Source organism: Papio anubis, chromosome 15 (genome assembly GCF_008728515.1).
Source record: "Papio anubis isolate 15944 chromosome 15, Panubis1.0, whole genome shotgun sequence".
NCBI classification, from domain to species: domain Eukaryota; kingdom Metazoa; phylum Chordata; class Mammalia; order Primates; family Cercopithecidae; genus Papio; species Papio anubis.
The window spans coordinates 15,755,600-15,776,576 of NC_044990.1; the positions used below are offsets into that span (position 1 = coordinate 15,755,600).

The 20,977-nt window shown below is 41.0% G+C and overlaps 1 long non-coding RNA gene across 1 annotated transcript; it reads left to right on the forward strand.

The window, feature by feature from the left end:
• The first annotated feature begins 3 nt into the window (after positions 1-3).
• Positions 4-20,695, forward strand: LOC116270561. The gene is made up of 3 exons (XR_004178658.1): positions 4-73; positions 3,251-3,378; positions 20,667-20,695. It is a non-coding gene; the product is annotated as an uncharacterized LOC116270561 (long non-coding RNA).
• The last annotated feature ends 282 nt before the right edge of the window (positions 20,696-20,977 follow it).

Sequence of the window (20,977 nt, forward strand, 5' to 3'; positions counted from 1 at the left end):
GGGCGGGGCCGCGGCCAGGAGCCTGCCTGGCAGCGTTCCGCGGAGGATCCCAGTGAGGCCCGCAGAGACTCAGGTCTGGGCGGGAGGCGGGGCCCAGAAGCTCTGGTCAGACCTGCAGTCTCAGTCCACAAAATGGGAGGGAGGGTGTAGCTGTGAATTTGGGGAAAAGCGACCCTGTGGAATTTCTAGAGTGGAAGAAACGTAGAACTAGCTTTTCTCTTTGCTTAACACATCCAAATGGAGAAACAGCGACACCGTTACCTACATTTACTAGTCCAATGCGTACAACCTTCTGTAGTATATCAATTGCCAATGAGTTTAATGTTTTTTAAAAAATCACCCCAGAGAAGGGTTCTAAAAATTCAGAAACCGCATTACCAGGCCGCATTGTAAAGTCTGTTTTGTTTTGTTTTGTTTTCTTTGTTTGTTTTTCAGACAGTCTTGCTCTGTCGCCCAGGCTGGAGTGGAGTGGTGAAATCTCAGCTAACAGCAACCTTTGCCTCCTAGGTTCAAGCTATTCCCCTGCTTCAGTCTCCGGAGTAGCTGGAATTATAGGGGTGCACCACCACACCCGGCTAATTTTTGTATTTTTAGTAGAGACTGTTTCACTATGTTGGGCAGGCTGGTCTTGAACACCTGATCTCTAGTGATCCACCTGCCTCGGCCTCCCAAAGTGCTGGGATTACAGGCGTGAGCCAATCGTGCGCGGCCTGGGGTGAACCTTTTTAATGAGCATTTATTATTTGCCATTCACAATGCCAAGTGTCATGATGAATGAAAATGTCTTGGAATTAGAGGTGGTGGTTGCACACATTATAAATGTATTAAAGTACACCTCAAAATAAAATCCGAACACATTAAGTGGTTACTCCCATTCTTCCCTCTCTCAGCCCCTGGTAAATGCCAATCAGCTTTCAAACTATGGTACCTAATATGGATATTTCATATAAATGGAATGTGTGACCTCTTGGTCTGTTTTCTTAGCATGATCTTTTGCAGGTTCACCTTGTACACCTTGTGGCATATATCAGTACTTCATTTCTCTTTATGGCTACTATTCCACTGTACCTAGATGCCACAGTTTTACCTGTCCATCCACTGATGGACATTTGGGTTGTTTCCACTTTCGGGCTATTGTGAATAGTGATTATATGAACATTTGTATACAAGTATTTGTTCAAGTCCCTGTTTTCGATTCTTTTGGGTATATACATAGTGGAACTTCTGGGTCTTATAGTAATTATACATGAAAATATTTGAGGAACCCATAAACAAATGTTTCTGCAGCAGCTGAACCATTTTACATACCAAGAGCATTGTCGGGGATTCCAATTTCTCCACCTCCTCATTAACACCATAATTTTCTATTCCTTTGATAGTAACTATCCCAAAGGGTATAAAGTGGTATTTTATTGTGGGTTTGATTTGCATTCCCTAATGGCTAGTTTTGTTGAGCATCTTTTCACGCTCTTGTTGGCCATTTGTATATCTTCTTTGGAGAACTCTCTGTTGAGGTCTTTCCACATTTTAAAATTGAGTTGTTTATCTTTTTGTTGTTCAAGTTATGTGTAGTTATATATTCTGGATATTAGACCCTTATGAGATATATCATTAGTGGATACTTTCTCCCATTCTATAGGTTGTCTTTTCACTTTCTTGATAAGATCCTAAAGTGTGCAAACTTTTAAATTTTGATGAAGTCTAATTTATTTTGTTACTTGTGCTTTTGGTGTCATAACCAAGAATCCATTGTGCAAGCACACTAGCTTTCATGTCTCTTCTTATTAGTATACTAATTATATTGGATAAGGGCTCCACCTTTATGATCTTCTTAAACCTTAATTACCTCCTTATAGATCTTATCTCCAATACAGTGACATTGGGGTTTGGGGTTACACATATGAATTTTGTGGGGATATAATTTGGTCAACAGACTTCTGTACTCCTGCAATTCATGTCCTTATTGAATACAAAATACATTCATACCACCTCAACAGTCTCAAAAGCCTTAACTCATTCCAGCATCAACTCTGAAGTCTGAAGTCCAAAGTCTCTTCTAAATATCACCTAAAACAGATAAGGATGAGACTTGAGATATGATTCATCCTGATGCAAATTTTCTCCCTATGAAACTGTAAAACCAGACAAATTATTTGCTTCCAAAATACAGTGGCAGAACAGGTATAGAATAGGCATTCAAAAAAAAAAAAAAAAAAATAGAAAGAAAGAAAGGAAAGAAAAGAAATAGGGAAAAAGGAAGGGAGGACAGGTCCCAAGCAAGTCCAAAAATCTAGCAAGGCAAACTCTAATAGATATTAAGGCTCGAGAATAATCCATTTTGATTCAGTGCCCTGCCTTCCAGACCTGCTAGGGTGGTGGCCCTGCCTTCTGGACCCCAGGTGGATGCTGTACCTCTCCTCACACTCTGCCAGGCACGCTCTCCCAGGCAGAGACTCATCCCAAAAGTTTTGCTAGGTAATGGCCTTGATAACATCTGAATTGCTTTGAGGTCCATCTCCCCTTTTCTTAAAGAATAGTGCAAGTATGGCCAGGTACAGTGGCTCATGCCTGTAATCCCAACACTTTGGGAGGCCAAAGTGGGCAGATCACGAGGTCAGGAATTTCAGACCAGCCTAGACAACATAGTGAAACCCCATCTCTACTAAATACACAAAAATTAGCTTGACCTGGTGGTGCTCGCTTGTAATCTCAGCTACTTGGGAGGCTGAGGCAGGAGCATCACTTGAACCTGGGAGGTGGAAGTTGCAGTGAGCCGAGATCATGCCATTGCACTCCAGCCTGGGCAATGGAGTGAGACTCCATCTCAAGAAAAAAAAAAAAAAAGAATAATACAAGTTAGCAGCTGGAAAACTCTATTGTCCTACCTGTAGAATCTAGGACATGTAAAAGCCTTCCATCATTTTTGTCTTGTCTGCATCTCCTTCAGTTGAAACAGGCAGTGTTTCTGCTCATATAATCTCATCATTTATTTATCAAATGATAGTCTAACCATACCTTTGGTGTTCTCTTTGGAATATACTTTCTCATTTTATGCAATATGACAGGCAGAGAATTTTCCAGATATTTAAGTTTTGGTTCCGTTTTGCTTAACAATTTCTTCTTTCATTCATCTCTCTCCTCTTGCATTTTACTATAAGCATTCAGGAAGATCCAGGTCACACTTTCAGCATTTTGCTTAAAAATCTCAGATAAATATTCAATTTTGTCATTCATAAATTCTGTCTTACAGAAAACACTAGAAAACAAGTCAGCCAAGTTATTTGCTACTTTATAACAAGGATTGCCTTTCTTCTGTCGTCCAGGGACCGACTCCTCACTTCCATCTGAGACCTCACAAGAATGGCCTTTAACAAACAGGTATTTACCAAAATTCTGTTCATGATTATGTTTTCTCTGAGAAGATGGAGGCTTTGTCTTCAACTGTATTTCTGAGTTCTTACCAGAATTGCCTTTAACATCCATATTTCTAGCATGGAAATCTAGGCTTTTTCTAGCATGCACCTCAGAATTCTTTTAGCCTCTACCATTACCTAGTTCCAAAGCCACTTTCACATTTTTAGGTTTTATTAAAGCAACACCCAACTTCTTGGTAGCAAAATCTATCTTAGTTTGCTCAAGCCACTATAATAAAATACCATATACTGAACAGCCTAAGCAACAGAAATTTATTTCTCACAGTTCTGGAGGCTGCGAAGTCCAAGATCAAGGTGCTTGCCAATTTGGTTTCTGGTGAGGGCTCTTTTACTGGCGAGTCCATGGCCACCTTCTTTCTGCATTCTCATATGTCAAAGGAAGGGGAAAAGGGAAGGGAAACAGACAGAGAAACACACACACAGAGAAAGAGATCTGGTGGGTTTTTTGTTTTTTTTTTTTTAATAAAGATACTAATCTATAGGATCTGAATTCCACTCTTGTGATGCATTTAACCTCAGTTACCTTGTTATAGGTCCCATCTCCAAATACAGTGACATTGGGGGTTTGAGCTTCAATATATGAATTTTGAGGGGACATATTCAGTTCTTAGCAAATGCTATTATAAATGACAATTTTTAAAAAATTTTCCAAATTGCTCATTGCTTATGTATAGAAACACAGTTGATTCTAGGGTATTGTCTTAGTCCATTTTCTGCTGCTGTAACAGAATACTACAGACTGGGTAATATATAATAAACAGAAATTTATTGACTCACAGTTCTGGATGCTGAAGAGTCTAAGATTGAAGGGCTGCCATCTGGTGAGAGCCTACTTGGTTTGTATGTTATCCCATGGTGGAAGGGCAAAGAGAGGGCTAGAGAGCAAGGGATCAAACTTGAAGCCTCAAGTCCTTCTACAATTGGCGTTAATCTATTCATGAGAGTGGAGACCTCATGACCTAAACAACTTACATTAGGCTTACCACCCAACATTGTTGCATTATGGATTAAGTTTCTAGCATGTCCTTTGGGGGGATATATTCAAATCATAGCAGGTGTTGACCTTGTACTCTGAAAATTTACTTATTAGCTCTAATAATTTTTATGTGTGTATACAAGTATATATTTTTTAGGATTTCTATATATAGAATCATGTAATCTGTGAACTGAGATAGTTATACTTTTTTTTCTCCCAGTTTGAACCCTTTCATTTCTTTTCCTTGGTTAATTGCTCTGACCAGAGCCATCCCATTTTAAATATTTTGCTCAGGTGATTATGGAAGCTGGCAAGTCTGAAATCTGTTGGGCAGCTGAGTAGGCTGGATTCTCAGGCAAGAGTTGATACTGTAGTCTTGAGGCAGAATTTCTTTTTCTCTGAGTAATCTCAGATTTTGCTCTTAAGGCCTTCAGCTAATTGAATAAGTTCCACCCACATTATCAAGATTAATCTCCTTTGCCTAAAGTTAACTGATTATAGATATTAAATATATCTTCAAAATACCTTCACAGCAACACCTAGATTAATGTTTGATTGTGTACTGTAGCCTAGCAAAATTGACATGTAAAATGAACCATCACATTCAATGTGGGAGATAGTAGTATTAGTTCACAGGATTTTAAAACATTTTTATTTCTCACTCTCCTTCCCATGGCTTCGGTGTGGGCAGAGTATACATCCTCATGGTGATTTTGCATGTGGCTATGTGACTCATTTTGGCCACTGGAATATGAACAGATCCACTAGCAGATGAGGATAACTAGACGAACTCTTAGAAGCAGAAGGCATGTGTGTTCCCAATCCTCTGTGTGTGTGTGTGTGTGTGTATTTCTGTAAGCGATGATACAGAGCCCAATTTGAAAGAGCTCCTACTGGCAAAAGAACGGACAATTGGAGCATCAAGGAGAATCAGAAAGATTTTTTTGACTGAAATGGTTTGAAATACATCAAAAATTTCTAAATACATAAATTTCAATGCTTTTATAAAACCTCTCACTGGTCACATTGAGGATTGCTAGGGCACTAACTCATTATTCTGAAATTGCTTTTAAAAAGCTTTTTAAACCAAAGTTTTTGCTTTCCTACACAAACTGGAATTCAGAGTAAACCAAAGAGTTGATAGGGGAAAATTTTTTTTTTTCCTTTTTTCTTTTTTTTTTTTTTTGAGATGGAGTCTCACTCTTTTTGCCCAGGCTGTAGTGCAGTCGTGCAATCTCGGCTCACTGCAAGCTCCACCTCCCTGATTCAAGTATTCCCCTGCCTCAGCCCCCCGAGTAGCTGGGATTACAGGCATGCGCTACTATACCTGGCTAATTTTGTATTTTTGTTAGAGACAGGGTTTCACCATGTTGTCCTGGCTGGTCTTGAACTTCTGACCTCAGGCAACTGACCTGCCTCAGTCTCCCAAAGTGCTGAGATAACAGGTGTGAGCCACTGCCCCCGGCCTGGGAAAATTTTTTAATAGAAAAATTCCAGTGAATAAATGAAGAAGAAGTGATAGAATATCACCATTTTGCAACCTGTAAGAAAATAATGCTTCTGGGGAATAATTACTAATGGTTGCCAAATAACCAAATCAGTGGAAGGTTGAAAGGAAACTTAGTAGTGATCCACTTTATACTGTGTCAGGCTGACAATACCTGGCCAATCTTAACAATACCCAAAGTGAGATGATCAAAGATTATGTGCTATGTACTATACTATATAAATAGTACTTTATAGTATTACTGTTTATGAAATTTTTTTAATAAAATCATAAATCTGAATTTAATCAAGCCTCTAGATCTAACTGCCAGTTTACTTGAAAAAAAAGAGGCACAGAGTAACATATTAAGTGGTCTTTCAGTGACCAGCAGTGGTGGTGGAGGAGACCCACCCAACTCTGGCTGTGTTGGATACTTGGGTACTTGTGATGCAAATAACTCATCAGGAGCCTCGCTTCCCTCCACTGGTGCTGTCAGGGCTGTTGCCTTGAGCTCCCCCTGCGATAGTGGGTCCTCAATTTTAGAGTTGAAGGCTGCCTGGCTGTGCTGTGAAAGAAATTATTTTCTTATGAGTGTCACTCTGTTCCTCCTTCCCTAATGCTTGCCACTCTGGTACCATTGCTACCGATGTCACAGTTTGTTTTCTGGCTCAAGTCACTCCTCCCAGGACAGGGCAGGTGCAAGTGCAGGCAGAGAGAGGGTAGTTGCAGCAGTATGTGAGGAGGCGCTACCTGTTGGCTTGTGGACAGCTGTTCTGCCAGGTGTGCCAGCCACGGCCATGGCAATGGAAAGACAAAGCCTTCTCTTCTGCCTGACTCCCTCTCTCCAGCTGCTTTCCACACTTCCAGTACCCAGATCATGTCATATGCCCCCTGTTACATTTTTTTGAGCCCCTAGTGTCCTTAACATGAAGTCTGAATTCCTAATATGACATTTAGGCCCTCCATGGTCCAGGCCTATCCATGTTCCCAGACAGAGTCTTCCATAATAACTCCTTTACATCCTGCTGTCTTGCTGGCTGCATTGTCTATCTTGTTATAAACTTTTATTTCTCTATTTCTTTTTAACTGATAATTTTCCTTTACCTGGCATTTTCTTTTTTAATAAATTTGCCTTTTGAATCTTATACCAGCCTGCTTGACTACATAAATGTTAATACCTCTGAGATACTTTCTGGGATTTCTTCCAGTTGGAATTAGTTTTTCTCATCTGTAATGTCCCCAAATGCTTTTTTTTTTTTTTTCCCTTTGAGATGGAGTTTTGCTCTTGTCGCCCACGCAGAAGTGTGATGGCACATTCTTGTTTCACTGCAACCTCTGCCTCCTGGGTTCAAGTAATTCTCCTGCCTCAGCCTACCTAGTAGTTGGGATTACAGGCTCCCGCCACCACACCCAGCTCATTCTTTTGTATGTATGTATATATGTATGTATGTATGTGTATAATTTTTTGAGACAGAGTCTCGCTCTGTCACCCAGGCTGGAGTGCAATGGCATGATTTTGGCTCACCTCAACTTCCAACTCCTGGGTTCAAGCAATTCTCTTGTCTCAGCCTCCTGAGTAGCTGGGATTACTAGTAGTGGGTGCCACCATGCCCGGCTAATTTTTGTACTTTTAGTAGAGATGGAGTTTCATCATGTTGGTCAGGCTGGTCTTGAACTCGTGACCTTAGGTGATCCGCCCACCTTGGCCTACCAAAGTGCTGGGATTACAGGTGTAAGCCACCTTGCCCAGCCCCCAAATGTTATATTTTAACCAAGGTGGCCAAAATAAAGTCTCATTAATATTTCTCTTAGTTCTCCTAACTTTAGATAGGATTTCTTCCCAACTCTAGACCACTGACTTCCCTTTTCTTAGATCATTTACTATAAAAAACTTTTAGGCTCTTTTTTTGCTCCTTTGAGATATGATATGATTTTTTTTTTTTTTTAAATGCCTGTTAACAATTCTACAACCCTGGAATGTCTTTCTTAAGGACTTGAGGGCCATTTCCTTGAAATGTAATAATCAAGGAAGATAGAGCCCCTGTCTCCAGTTTCTGTGGGAGGGCGGTAACCAACTTCAGAGAGGGTTTAGCTCCAAGTTATAACAGTACCTCCTATCAGGAAGATACAGGAAAGTATGTGTTTTCTTTAGGTAAGGCCAGGTAACATAGATGACCTACTATCCCCTACTCCAGCTCTTAAAACCTCTCCTGCTAAGCTTCTGTACATCAATAGAGTGAAAAGGCAACCAACAGAATGAGACAAATATATTACAAATAACATATTTGATATATATATAAATAAAGAATATGTAAAGAACGTCTACAACTCAACAACAAAAGACCCATATAACCCAATTTAAGAATGGGCAAATAATTTGAATAGACATTTCTCCAAAGGAGAGGTACAGATGGCCAATAAGCACATGAAAAGGTGCTTAGTATCACTCATCATTAGGGAAGTGCAAATCAAAACTACAATGCAATACCACTTCATATTCATTAGGATAAATATTATCAGAAGAGCAGAAAATAACAAGTGTTGTCAAGAATGTGGAGAAATCTGGATATTTGTACCTTGCTAGTGAGAATATAATATGCTGCTGCAGAAAACAGTATGGCTGTTTCTCAGAAAGTTCAACACAGAATTACCATGTGATCCAGCAATTCTACTTCTAGGTATATTCCCAGAAAAATTGAAAGCTGGTACTTGAACAGATTTTTGCACACTAACATTTATAGTAGCATTATTCACAATAGCCAAAAGGTGGAAACACTCCAAATGTCCATCGACAGATAAATGTATCAATAAAATGTGGTTAATACATGCAATGGAGTATTAGCCTGAAAAAGGAATGGAATTCTGATACATGCTACATTATGGATGAACCTTGAAAACATTAGGCTAATAAAATAAGCCAGAAATGAAAGTATAAATATTACATGATTCCACTTATATGAGGTATCTAGAGTAGTCAAATTCATGAGACAGAAGGATGAGTGGTTTACTAGGGGATATGGGAAGGAGGAATTGGAAGGCATTATTTAATGGACATAGAGTTTCTATTTGGGGCCGGGCGCGGTGGCTCAAGCCTGTAATCCCAGCACTTTGGGAGGCCGAGACGGGCGGATCACGAGGTCAGGAGATCGAGACCATCCTGGCTAACACGGTGAAACCCCGTCTCTATTAAGAAATACAAAAAACTAGCCGGGCGAGGTGGCGGGCGCCTGTAGTCCCAGCTACTCGGGAGGCTGAGGCCGGAGAATGGCGTGAACCCGGGAGGCGGAGCTTGCAGTGAGCTGAGATCCGGCCACTGCACTCCAGCCTGGGCGACAGAGCGAGACTCCGTCTCAAAAAAAAAAAAAAAAAAAAGAGTTTCTATTTGGGGTGATGGAAAAGTTTTAGAAATAGATAGTGGTGATGTTTGTATAACACTGTGAATATACTCAGGACCACTGAATTGTACATTGAAAAATTACTAAAATGGGAAATTTTATCTTATGTATATTTACATATATATATATGTACACACACACACACCCCCAAACCCAATTCTCTTCCCCTTTGTTTCAGTGGAGTTGAGTTCATACTATATTCTGGACTTTCTCACTTATCACAATATCCTTAAATAAAGTCTTCCTTGACTATTTAACTTTGTCCAGGCCAATTTTTGCTTAGACAGTGTGCATTTCTGGTGCATTGAATTGTGCTATGAATTGTGTTTGAGCACACATCTGCTTCTTTATAAGCTTTTAAGCCTTTTGAGGTCAGGAAGCATTTTGTGTTCATATTTTTATCATCCAGAATGGATGACCGGATGTCCTCACAAATTAGGACCCAAAAAATTCTGAAACAAAATCCTTTCTAGTATACATAGAGAGTTTGCTTGTATGTAAGTGACATCTTGTGGCAACAAACGGAATAGTCAGTACTGTATTAGTGTTTTCTTTGAAGAAATACATATCTCTTTTTAGAGATCCAGATCCTACATATCTATTTTAAAGTTTGCCTAAAATAAGCATTGTTACAGTTAGAGGGCAGCCAGTTAGTGTTATTTCTTAAAGATGGTTTCGTCCACTTGGGTAGACCCCACCAGGGGCAATTTGTGGCTGGTTCAGGTCTGGAAACTTACTGATGGCAGCAGCGGGTGGTCCGGAGAGGCCACTGCCACCACACCGGCTGCAGTGGGGAGGTGCGAGTGGTGGCAGCAGGAACGGCTGTGGGAGCAGCAGTGGCGGTGGTGGGTCCCCTGTGCCCCACGTACGGGAAGCACCCTCCTGTGCTGCACCCAAACTCATGCAGCCAGGTGGGACCCGCCCCTAGGCCCGGAGCCTCCATCACTTGGGACCCTGGCCCCACGTTGCTGCTCTCACCCACGCACTGCTGCTGTGGGGAGGGCGTGGGGACAAGGCGGAGCTGGGCCCGGGGCTGTGCCACGCTTCACGCTTCACGGAACCAGAGGGAGCCAAGGACAAGCAGAAGCCGCCCCGCAGCCCCCTAGGGGCCGCCGCTATGAGGCCAGGCCAAGTCGCCCAGCCCAGAGTGGGAGTGATGGAGCGACGCGATTGGGCACAGAGGGGTGGGCGGAGAGGCACCCAGCAGGGACCTGGAGCCCCCGCCCCAGGCTGTGAGGAAGGCATGGCGGGGGCTGCCTGTACACTCCCCAGAGCGGGTAGGAGGCCCACCTACCTAGGTGCAGGACCCAGGCCCTCTCTGGGATTTGTACCCTTGGGGTCAGGAAGGCCCCCCTGTCCCCACAGGCTCGGTGGTGCCTGCTCCTGCCTGGCCTCTCCCTGCTCCCTGCACTGCTTTGATCTTGGAGCTGGGGTGGGGCCAAGCCCGGGCGCCGTCACGTCCTGCCGGTGTGCACAAGCTCGGGACAGTGCTGACACGTCAGTCCCCTGCTGCCTAGACCCCCTCCGGACTTTGGGCACTGAGGAGTACACAGGAAGCTGAGGGGTGGCTGAGAGCAGCCCGGTGCTGGCCTACAGGTGCCCCGTGACTCGAGCAGTCTGGGTGCCATGGACAGCGGCAGGAGGCAGACAGGCTCTTAAGAGGGCAGAAGGGGGGCAAGTCCCTGGTGAGGCCCCACCTTCAGGCCAGGGAAGGCCTGAAGTCTTGGGGCTGGACTGTCCATCCAGCTGATCGGAGCGGGAACTTGTGGTGGCTTTTCTGGCCCCACCCCCTCCATGGCCTCCCGTTGACCAGTCAGTGGGTACTTCCTCTCCTCTGAGGCCATAAAAGCCCAGGGCTCAGCCAGAGCTGAACAGATGACGGGATGACCAGCTGCAGAGAGGAGCTACCATCTCTGCTGGTGGCTGGACCACGGGAGGAACAGCTGCAGAGAGGAGCAACTCTCCCTGCCGAGAGTGAACACTTGTTTGGACGACTAGACTGCAGGGAGGAGCTACCTGCTCTGTTAGGAGCTGAACACTTGACAGGACGCCCTGGCTGAGGAAAGGAGCTGCCCTTTGTGGGAGACTGAGCTGTTCTATCACTCAATAAAGCTCTTCATCATTTTGCTCACCCTTCACTTGGGTACGTGCCTCATTTTTCCTGGTCACAAGACAAGAACTTGGGAGCCACTGAATGGCAAGGCTAAGAGAACTGTAATACAAACAGGGCTGAAACATGCCCTTTGCTTCCCACGTTGCAGGCAAAGAGAAGGAGAGCTGTGGCCCTTTGGGAAGTCTAGACCTGGGAGCTCCCTGAGCCGGGTCTGTGACTCCTCCTTTAGGGCCCTGTGGTTCCTGGCATCTCCAAGCTTCCAGGCACTACCGCTTTCCCTGGTGCCAGCCAGAGAAGCTCCTTGTGATGCGCCCTGTCCAGCTGCAGCCTCACTGAGAGCCGGCGCCTATGCTGGCACCTGAAGCTGCCTGCCCCATGGCAGCAGCTGCATGTCTGACTGTGCAGTGGCCAGACCCCATGCTCACACACACATAACCCTTGTTGTTCCATGCTTGACTCACTGTCTCCCTTGGAGGTGTGGGATCCAGGCCAGTGGCATGAGCTGAGTACAGCCTGCCAGGCCAAGTGGGCAGAACGAGCCCAGTGGGTTGAGCAAAAGTTGGGCAAAGCCTCCACTAGCCAGGGGTTTCCAGCCAGAAGGACATCTCAAAGATCCCATAACATTACCAAACCTGAAAGAGATTCCCTCATCAAAATTATTAATTTATTGATAATTGGCAGAAAGATAACGGCTGAATCCAAGGAAAAGAAGAAGGTGGGTTGGCAAGAAGGCAAGAGAGCCCTTGTATAATAAAGGCAACAGAACTTACAAAGATGCCTGATAAATGTCAGGTGCATTGCTAATTGTTTTGACAAGGGAAGATTTGGGGCTTGAAAAAATACCTGGAGTTGCTGGTGTTTTAGTGAATATTCAATTTATGAATTTATAAATTTAGATTTCTTAAGACTTTAATCTCAAAATACTAATTGTATTATAAATTTAGAAACTTATTTCAATTAAAAAGTCTCTTTTTCTAACACCTCAGGGGATTCTTAAGTGCCCTGGAGTGTGAGAACCATTGTTCTGTAATGTATAATAATTTTCAGCCTTTTAAAAAAATAAGTAAGGTTTCTAAATTCCAATTAATGCATTGCTATTGACTTGTTTTCTCACTGAGGCTGTCAAAGGGAAGCTTGATAGCTTTGGCATGAAACTCCATAGCATGTATGGTTCTCATTGACATATGCTAAACCTGTTTCCTCCAGCCAGTACTGGTGTCAGGGGAGTGTGTCTGACTTTTTCCTGAGGGTGACCCTGATAAAGAAAGAAAGCAAAAGAAAAGAATAATAAAGCAGGCACTGAAAGCAGAGAAACATAGTGGTCCCCACTGTAGAATTTGATTCGTTTCTTGCCCCTTTCTTCCTTTATCCAGGCAACCTTATTGAATAGGCATTCATATAACTGGACCACTGCCTGCAGAACATCTCCAGGATTGGCTCTGATTCATGTTTGCATCTATTAAAACATAAACTTTGGCACATTAAAAACTAAGAGTTTATTTGAGCAGACAGTGATTCATGAAACAAGCAGGGAATGGTTAGGGGCTCGCTCAGAAATCTGGAAGGGGTTGAAGGAAAAGCTTTTATAGGGTGAATGTGAAATCAAAGAAATTATTTGTCTGGTTAAAGTTTGAACGATTGCCTTATTTGGACTATTTCAGTGACAGATTCAAGACAATATAAATAATGCCCAATTGGCCATTTGTGATTGGCTGAGATAAAGTTTAAAATTTCGTTAGGTTTCAGTTTGCTTATGTGGGAACCCAGGGTGTCAGAGTTAGTTCAGTCTAATGGCCTCCCATTTAGCTATTTTAACACATCCCTAATGCCTACTCCAATCTTGTTGCTCAAATATTCATCCATTAATAACTATTTCTTGAGGCTTCTAATATACTAGGGATGTTTCCAACTGCTGGGAACATTAGTAGTGTCCAAAGGGATAAACATGTATGACCTCAGAGAGATACTTCCTAGAGGGAGAAATGAATAAATGAGAACACGTAGTACATTACATGTGTCTGTGTCCTTCAGGCAAAGGCCACCAGGAACACATCTATAGTTGAACAACTAGGGTTTGTTATTTTTTGCAGAGAGGGACAACAGTCACCACAGGGACCCATAGGTGACTCAGAAAAAGAGTGTAATCTATTATAGGATTTGGGCTTTAGCTGGGCAGCTTGGAACAGGGTCTCATAACATAGAGTTTTGCTCTGGATTTACAGTTGTCAGGAAGTAGGGGAAATTCTGATTGGGCATCTTAATAAATCTTACATATAGAGAGGACAGACTAGATTGAGGCTAAAGTTGTACTTGATAAAGAAGCAGCAGAATTAATTTTAGCAAAAAGAAAAGAGGTGTTTGGTAATTTGTGGGTGGCACAGTGGCCTTGTTTTTGTCTCACTTTATCAAAATCTCAGAGTGTCCTTGTCTGTTGTTGACCGTCTATGAAATTGTTTATGTACAGCAGGAGAACGGTGCCAAGCTGTGAACATCAGGCCAATTGCCAAATGGCAGGGGCTTTCTCTTTATCAGATGATAATAAGTGCCATGAACAAGAAAAAGCAGGGAAAGGCATATAGGGAGTGCTGGATGGAGAGAGGCAGGAATTATGTCGACTTAAAAACAGTTAGTGAAGGACTAATTAAACTGCAAGCAAAAAAAAATCTGAAGGAAGTGAGGGAGGGGCCAACAAGTGGAAAGGTGGGGAGAGCAGCAGGAGGGATGGGAGGAACCACATTCAGAAACAGTGAGGAGATCAGTGGGCTCAACGGTGAGTTAACAAAGGTGAAATAAATACCTCTAAGGACTTCACAAACAGCTGCTGATGCCCAGGTGTCTGGTTGCTCAAGGTATTATCTGAGACTGAAGAAACATAGACTTTACCCCTTCATTCCCTGAAACTCCCCCTCCCTTACCCTTTGGCTGCATAAAAATTCCCTGCTTCTGCTGCTTCTTTATTTTCTGAGATGGAGTTTCACTCTTTCGTCCAGGCTGGAGTGCAGTGCTCTGGGCTCACTGCAACCTTTGCCCCCCAGGTTCAAGCCATTCTCCTGCCTCAGCCTCCTGAGTAGCTGGGATTATAGCTTCCCGTCACCACAGCTGGCTAATTTTTGTATTTTTAGTAGAGACAGGGTTTCGCCATGTTGCCCAGGCTGATCTTGAACTCCTGACCTCAAGTGATCCACTTGCCTCCACCTCCCAAAATGCTGGGATTATAGGCATAAGCCCCTGTGCCCAGCCTCCGCTTCTTTTTGTTAAGATGAATTTGAGAAATCTTGCTCTCTTGCCTTCTTGTGTTGGCCAAATCAAATAAATCTTCCTCTATCTCTGAGCACCTGTGTGTCAGTATTTGGCATCAACTGCACGTCAGGTACACGAGTCTGAATTTGGGGTTTTATGACACTCTGATGATGTCCTCTCTCATTAGAAGTCTTATCATCCCCTCATTCACTCCACACTAGCCTCTTTCCTGTTCCTAAGACAGGGACTTTGCATCGGTAATTTTTAAAATTCCAGTCGTAAATAGTTCACTATATATCTATCTAAGAGATAATTTTAAAAAGCAATTATATCAGTATCATACCTTAAAAGTGAACTATAATTCTGTCGTATCATATAACATCCAGTTCACATGTCCCTAATTTTCACTATTTAAAAAACTTTGTCCAAATCAGCATCAAAACAAGGTCCACACATAGCATTAGCTTAATATGATACTTTTAATCTATAAGTATCTTAGGACACTTTAAATCTGCAACAATAAAACATAATTGTTTTAATCTATAATAATTTTCTCTTCTACCACATTTCTTATGTCCTTTTGTGCAGTAGAACTTTCCACGTTCTAGATTAGTGGCGTCTAACGTGTTTCCCTGCCTTTTTGTTTCCTCTAAACTGCTTGTTGGACCTAGACACTAGATAAGATGCAGGATTGATTTTTGTTTTTTGCAGAAATATTTCATAAGTGGAACTGGATTTTACCTATTGCATTATATTAGGAAGGTTATAATGTTGGACTGTCTTTTTTTGTGTCATTAGGATTGTTCAGTAGGTTCAGGTATTGAATTAATTCAATTTAGCCACTAGAGGTCAGGGCTTGGTTTAAAAATAAATACTGTACTGAACTTGACGAAAGATCTAGACAATTTTTGATCTGTGAAGGAGTAGAGAATTCTTTGTTATTAATGAGATGTCATTACTAGGAATTTCTGCCTAAAACTTTTTTGGTTCTTAAATATACCAATGTTGGTTGCTTTAAAGGTCAAATACAGTTTTTCCAAAATAAATTTTCCATCGTTAACCATTCTAAATTTCTGTTTCCTAGATTTAAATACTACTCTATCCCAGACATTTAAGTCAGTTTATAAGCTGTTTTAGCTATTTACAATACTCCAGTTAAAATGGTAAAATGGGAAAGCTAGGACAGTGAGAAAAATACTGGTTAAACCAAACATGGAGAAAAGGACTGAGCAGCCAAGGAGAGGAGGAAGTCAGGTGATTCACAAAACTGTAGCTGCAGCAGGAGGCAAGCAGTGCTTCTTATCTGGGGCTGTCTTCAGGCCCATCTCCCACCGCTGTATCCACAGCTTTGTGTGAAACATACCTTGGTCTTGGCTGGTCAGCGCTGTGAGTCCAAAGATGTTCTTCAATTTAACCATATTGAGAAGTTTGAGTAGGGATGATAGTTGAGGTAGATGTACGTTGTTGGTGTTTTGCAGAAGTGGGACAAATTTAATTCAGTAATGTAGCTCTTATGGTAAATTACTGGCCAAAAACCTAATGCTAAAACAATAGTAACAATACACATTAACATATTACTGTACTGTAACAGTACAGTAATAGCAACAATACAATACACATGTTTAGAATCTTATCTTTTCTTCAGTTATAATCTTAGAAGTGTGGAAAAACCTGAACTAAACTCAGATAATTGGCGGTTTAGATTCTGACCCTGTCTTATTGAGGCATCTTGTAACATGACTACGTTGAGCTTCTGTTTGGTTGCATGTAAAATGGGACCAATAAAACCTAGAGCTTCCAGGGAGGTTGCAAAGATTGGGTTTTCTCCTTACCTCATTAGCTGCTTCTGTTTAGTCTCCCTTGCTGGGTCCTGTGCATAACCAACCTCATTTTGTTTTTATTGCTGAATAATAGTCCATTGTACAGATATATCATATTTTATTTACTCATCAGTGGACAGACTTTGATTTGTTTTCATTTTTTGGCTATTTTAATTAATTCTGTTGTGAACATTCACGTACAAGTTTTTGTGTGCACAGGTTTTCACTTCTCTGGGGTATATACCTAGGAGTGAGATTACTGGGTCACATGGTAACACTATGTTTAGCCTTTGGAAGAAATGCCAGGCTGTTTTCCCAAGAGGCTGCACCATTTTACATTCCCATTAGCAATGAATGAAGTGGGTTCGATTCCTTCATATCCTGCCAATATTTGTTGTTATGTATCTTTTTTTATTATAGCCATCTTAGTAGTTGTGAAGTGCTATCTCATTGTGGTTTTGGTTCATATTTCCTTGAGAGCTAATGATGTTAAACATCTTTTCATGTATTTATTGGCCACTTGTATATCTTTGCAGAATTATCTATTCAGATCTATTGCCCATTTTAAAACTGGGTAATTTGTCTTTCTAGTGTCGAGTTGTAAGAGTTTTCTGTTCTGGATACCATCCCTTATCAGATATGTGATTTGCAAATATTTTCACTCATTTTGAGGGTTGCCTTTTTATTTTCTTAATAGTCATTTGAACCATAAAAATGTTTAATTTTGATGATGTTGAGTTCATTTATTTTCTTCTTTTGTTACTTGTACTATCAGTGTCATATCTAAGAAACTATTGCCTAATACAAGGTCACAAAGATGTACATTTAATTTTTTTCTAAGAGTTTTATAGCTGGCACCTCCAGCTTTTGTCTTGGAAACTATTGATAAGATCTTCAGATTTAGGTGAACCATCACACGACTCCCACAACCTCTTGGTGTGTTTAACAACCAGTTTTCTGAAAAAAGTGTATGTGTATCTGGGTGTACACAAGTTATTACAGATTTTACTGCTGAAAAGGAAGTGTAGCAGGCAATTTATAAATAATAATAAAATGTACTCTGAATTGCAAATGTCATATGTCACTTATCGCAAATGCTTTCATTGATTTTTGCTAAATTCTTGTATCCATAGCCAACCTATAGTTGCCATTCAACCATGACTTGACAAATTGAGTTACATCCCAATTCAATTAGCCTTTCTCCCAATAAACTTATTGTCACTAAATTCAATATATGATCTACTGTTAAATGATTTCTCACCCTATACAAATTATGTTTATTAAATTGAAATATTTTTCAACCTTAGCACAAATCAATTTCTGATTTATAGTGTTTGCCAGTTTCCATGGTATAAATACTCTCATCATGATTGATTTCAAGCTATTAGCATGACATTACTGAACACAGAACTGGGAAGAGATGCACAGTAGCACCCCAGTATACACTATTTGCACCACAAAGATACAATAGAAATAAATGACCTCAAAAACAAAGATAATAGAAAATGTAATATAGTAATAAAGTAAGAAAAATGTAATAAATTATGTAACAAAGTAAACCCTTGGTATCCATGGTATGCCCTGGTGTTTGTGGGGGATTGGTTTCAGGAACCTGAGGGTATCAAAATCTGTGGATGCTCAAGTCCCTTATATAAAATAGCATAGTATTTGTATGTAACCTACATACATCCTGTTGTGTACTTTAAATCATCTCTGGAGTACTTATAATATCTGGTATAATGTAAATGTTATGTAAATAGTTATTATGCTATATTATTTTTATTAATATTCTTTCTTATTGTTATATTGATGTTTTTAATGATTTTTTTTCTATCTAATATTTTGAATCTTTGGTTGGTTGAGTCCATGGATGCAGAACTCAAGACAGAGTGAGCTTACTACATTTAGACAGTGATGACTTTTATTTATTTTTATTTATTTATTTATTTATTTATTTTTTGAGCTAGAGTATCACTCTGTCACCCAGGCTGAAGTGCAGTGGTGCAACCTCGGCTCACTGCAATCTCCACCTCCTGGGTTCGAGCGATTCTCCTGCCTCAGTCTCCCAAGTAGCTGGGATTACAGGCATGCACCACCACGACTGACTAACTTTTTAAAATTTTAGTAGAGACAGGGTTTTGCCATGTTGGCCAGGGTGGTCTCGAACTCCTGGCCTCAAGTGATCTGCCTGCCTCGGCCTCCCAAAGTGCTGGGATTATAGGCATGAGCCATGGTGCCCGGCCAGTGATGAGTTTTAAATATTTGTTGCCTTTGTTTTAACATAATTTAATGAATTATAAATTTGTATAATTTAACTTTTGATAATGGCTATGTTTAACAACTACATTGTAAAATTTTTTAAAATTTGTTTATTTATTTATTTATTTTTGAGACAGTCTCATTCTGTAGCCCAGGCTGGAGTGCAGTGGCATGATCTCGGCTCACTGCAACCTCTGCCTCCCGGATTCAGGTAATCCTCCTGCCTCAGCCTCCCAAGTAGCTGGGATTATAGGCGACACCCAGCCAATTTTTGCATTTTAGTAGAGATGGGATTTCACCGTGTTGGCCAGGCTGGTCTCGAACTCCTGACCTCAAGTAATCTGCCTGCCTCGGCATCCCAATGTGCTGGGATTAAAGGTGTGAGCCATCGCGTCTGGCCTAAAAATTTGAGAGCAGCAAGCTCTCAAAAGCCTATAAAAGCCAATTCCAGCACACCACTAATTCGCCTCCTCCTCCAGCCCCAAATATACCATACCCATCTTGATAACAAATGTAGAAAAGATTTTTGCATTTGATGTTACGTGTTTTGGTGCTGTATCGTCTGTGTTTTGGGGCCTTTGTGTGGATACCTCTACTTTTGGGTCTATCTCAGCCTCTAAGAATCTTTCAGAGGGTAGAGAAAATATAAGCCTTACCAGTAATTTCTGTTTCCACCTTCAATATTTAATGGCTATACATAGGCTATGGCAGTGTTCTCATACTTTATCACTACTACAAAGCATCAAAGATTTCACTAAAATGCAGATTCTTAGGGCTCATGTTTCAAAATTCTCATTGTATAGACATAGATTGGGGGAAGAAATTTGTAAGAAGCCCAGGTAATGCTGACACAGGTGGTTTTTATGCTTTGAGAAAGCAGCATCAGATTACTAAGAGATTCTAATGTTCAATAAGTGGAAAAAAGTCAATTACAGAGTTTATAAATTAATTGGATAACTAATTCCATTCAATCCATGAATTTATTCATTTATCAAATATAATAAAAACCATATTACATTTTAAAAAGCATGGCTCTTGGAGTCATGGAGTCATATTGAATTTAATTCAAATCCCTGCTTGTAAATATTAAATGATATTTATGTTTTTATCTTCTATCTATCTATCTACCCGTCCATCCATCCATCTATCTGTGTTGAATAAATAAAATTAAAATAAAACATGGCTCATGTTTTCAAGAAGCTTCCAGTCTAGTGAGGAAGTAGAAAACAAATTAGTGGTCCCGGTTCAGTCTGATTATATTATGTGTAGAAGCTATATCAGTAGTGTAGAGGGAATCTAAATCAGACAGAGAGGTAGGGAGGGTAAGGGAGAACTCAGAGAGGCGATACTTCACTTTGATTCTTGAGGCCATATGGTGTTAACTGTAGGAAAAATGATTGGAGGTTATTTTAATGTGAAGTAATTAAATATATGTGAGTGGGAGGCTTGAAGAGGCAGTACAGTTGGCCCTCCATATCTGTGGGGTCCACACCTGCGAATTCAATCAACCATGGATTGAAAATATTCAGAAAAAAACTCACCCCAAATAACAATAAAACAATAAAAATAATACAAATAAAATAATTTGTTCAATATAACAAGTATTTACAAGGCATTTACATTGTATTAGGTATTATCAGTACTCTAGAGATGGATTAAAGTATTTGAGAGGATATACATGGGTTATATGCAAATACTATGCTATCTTATACAACGGACTGGAGCATCCATGGATTTTGGTATCCTTGGGGTTCCTGGAACCAACTGATACCAAGGGACGACCAAACTCTAAAAAGCTTAGCAGACATGCCTGAGGGGTAAGACAGTTCTGCTAAATATTCAGACAAATAAAGACAAAACCAAACACACACATATTTGGTTATACCTGTATCCAAGGACAATGGAAGCCATTCTGATTCATATTTTTTTCTTCTTATTTTTAGATGGAGTCTCGCTCTATCACCCAGGCTGCAGTACAGTGGTGCGATCTCGGCTCACTGCAACCTCCACCTGCCGGGTTCAAGTGATTCTCCTCCCTCAGCCTCTCAAGTAGCTGGGATTACAGTCATATACCACCACGCCTGGCTAATTTTTGTATTTTTAGTAGAGACGGGGTTTCACCACGTTACTCAGGCTGTTCTCGAACTCCTGACCTCAAGTGATCCACCTGCCTCAGCCTCCCAAAGTGCTGGGATTACAGGCATGAGTCACTGCACCCAGCCTATGTTTTCTTAACTAAATTCGCCATTCAAGT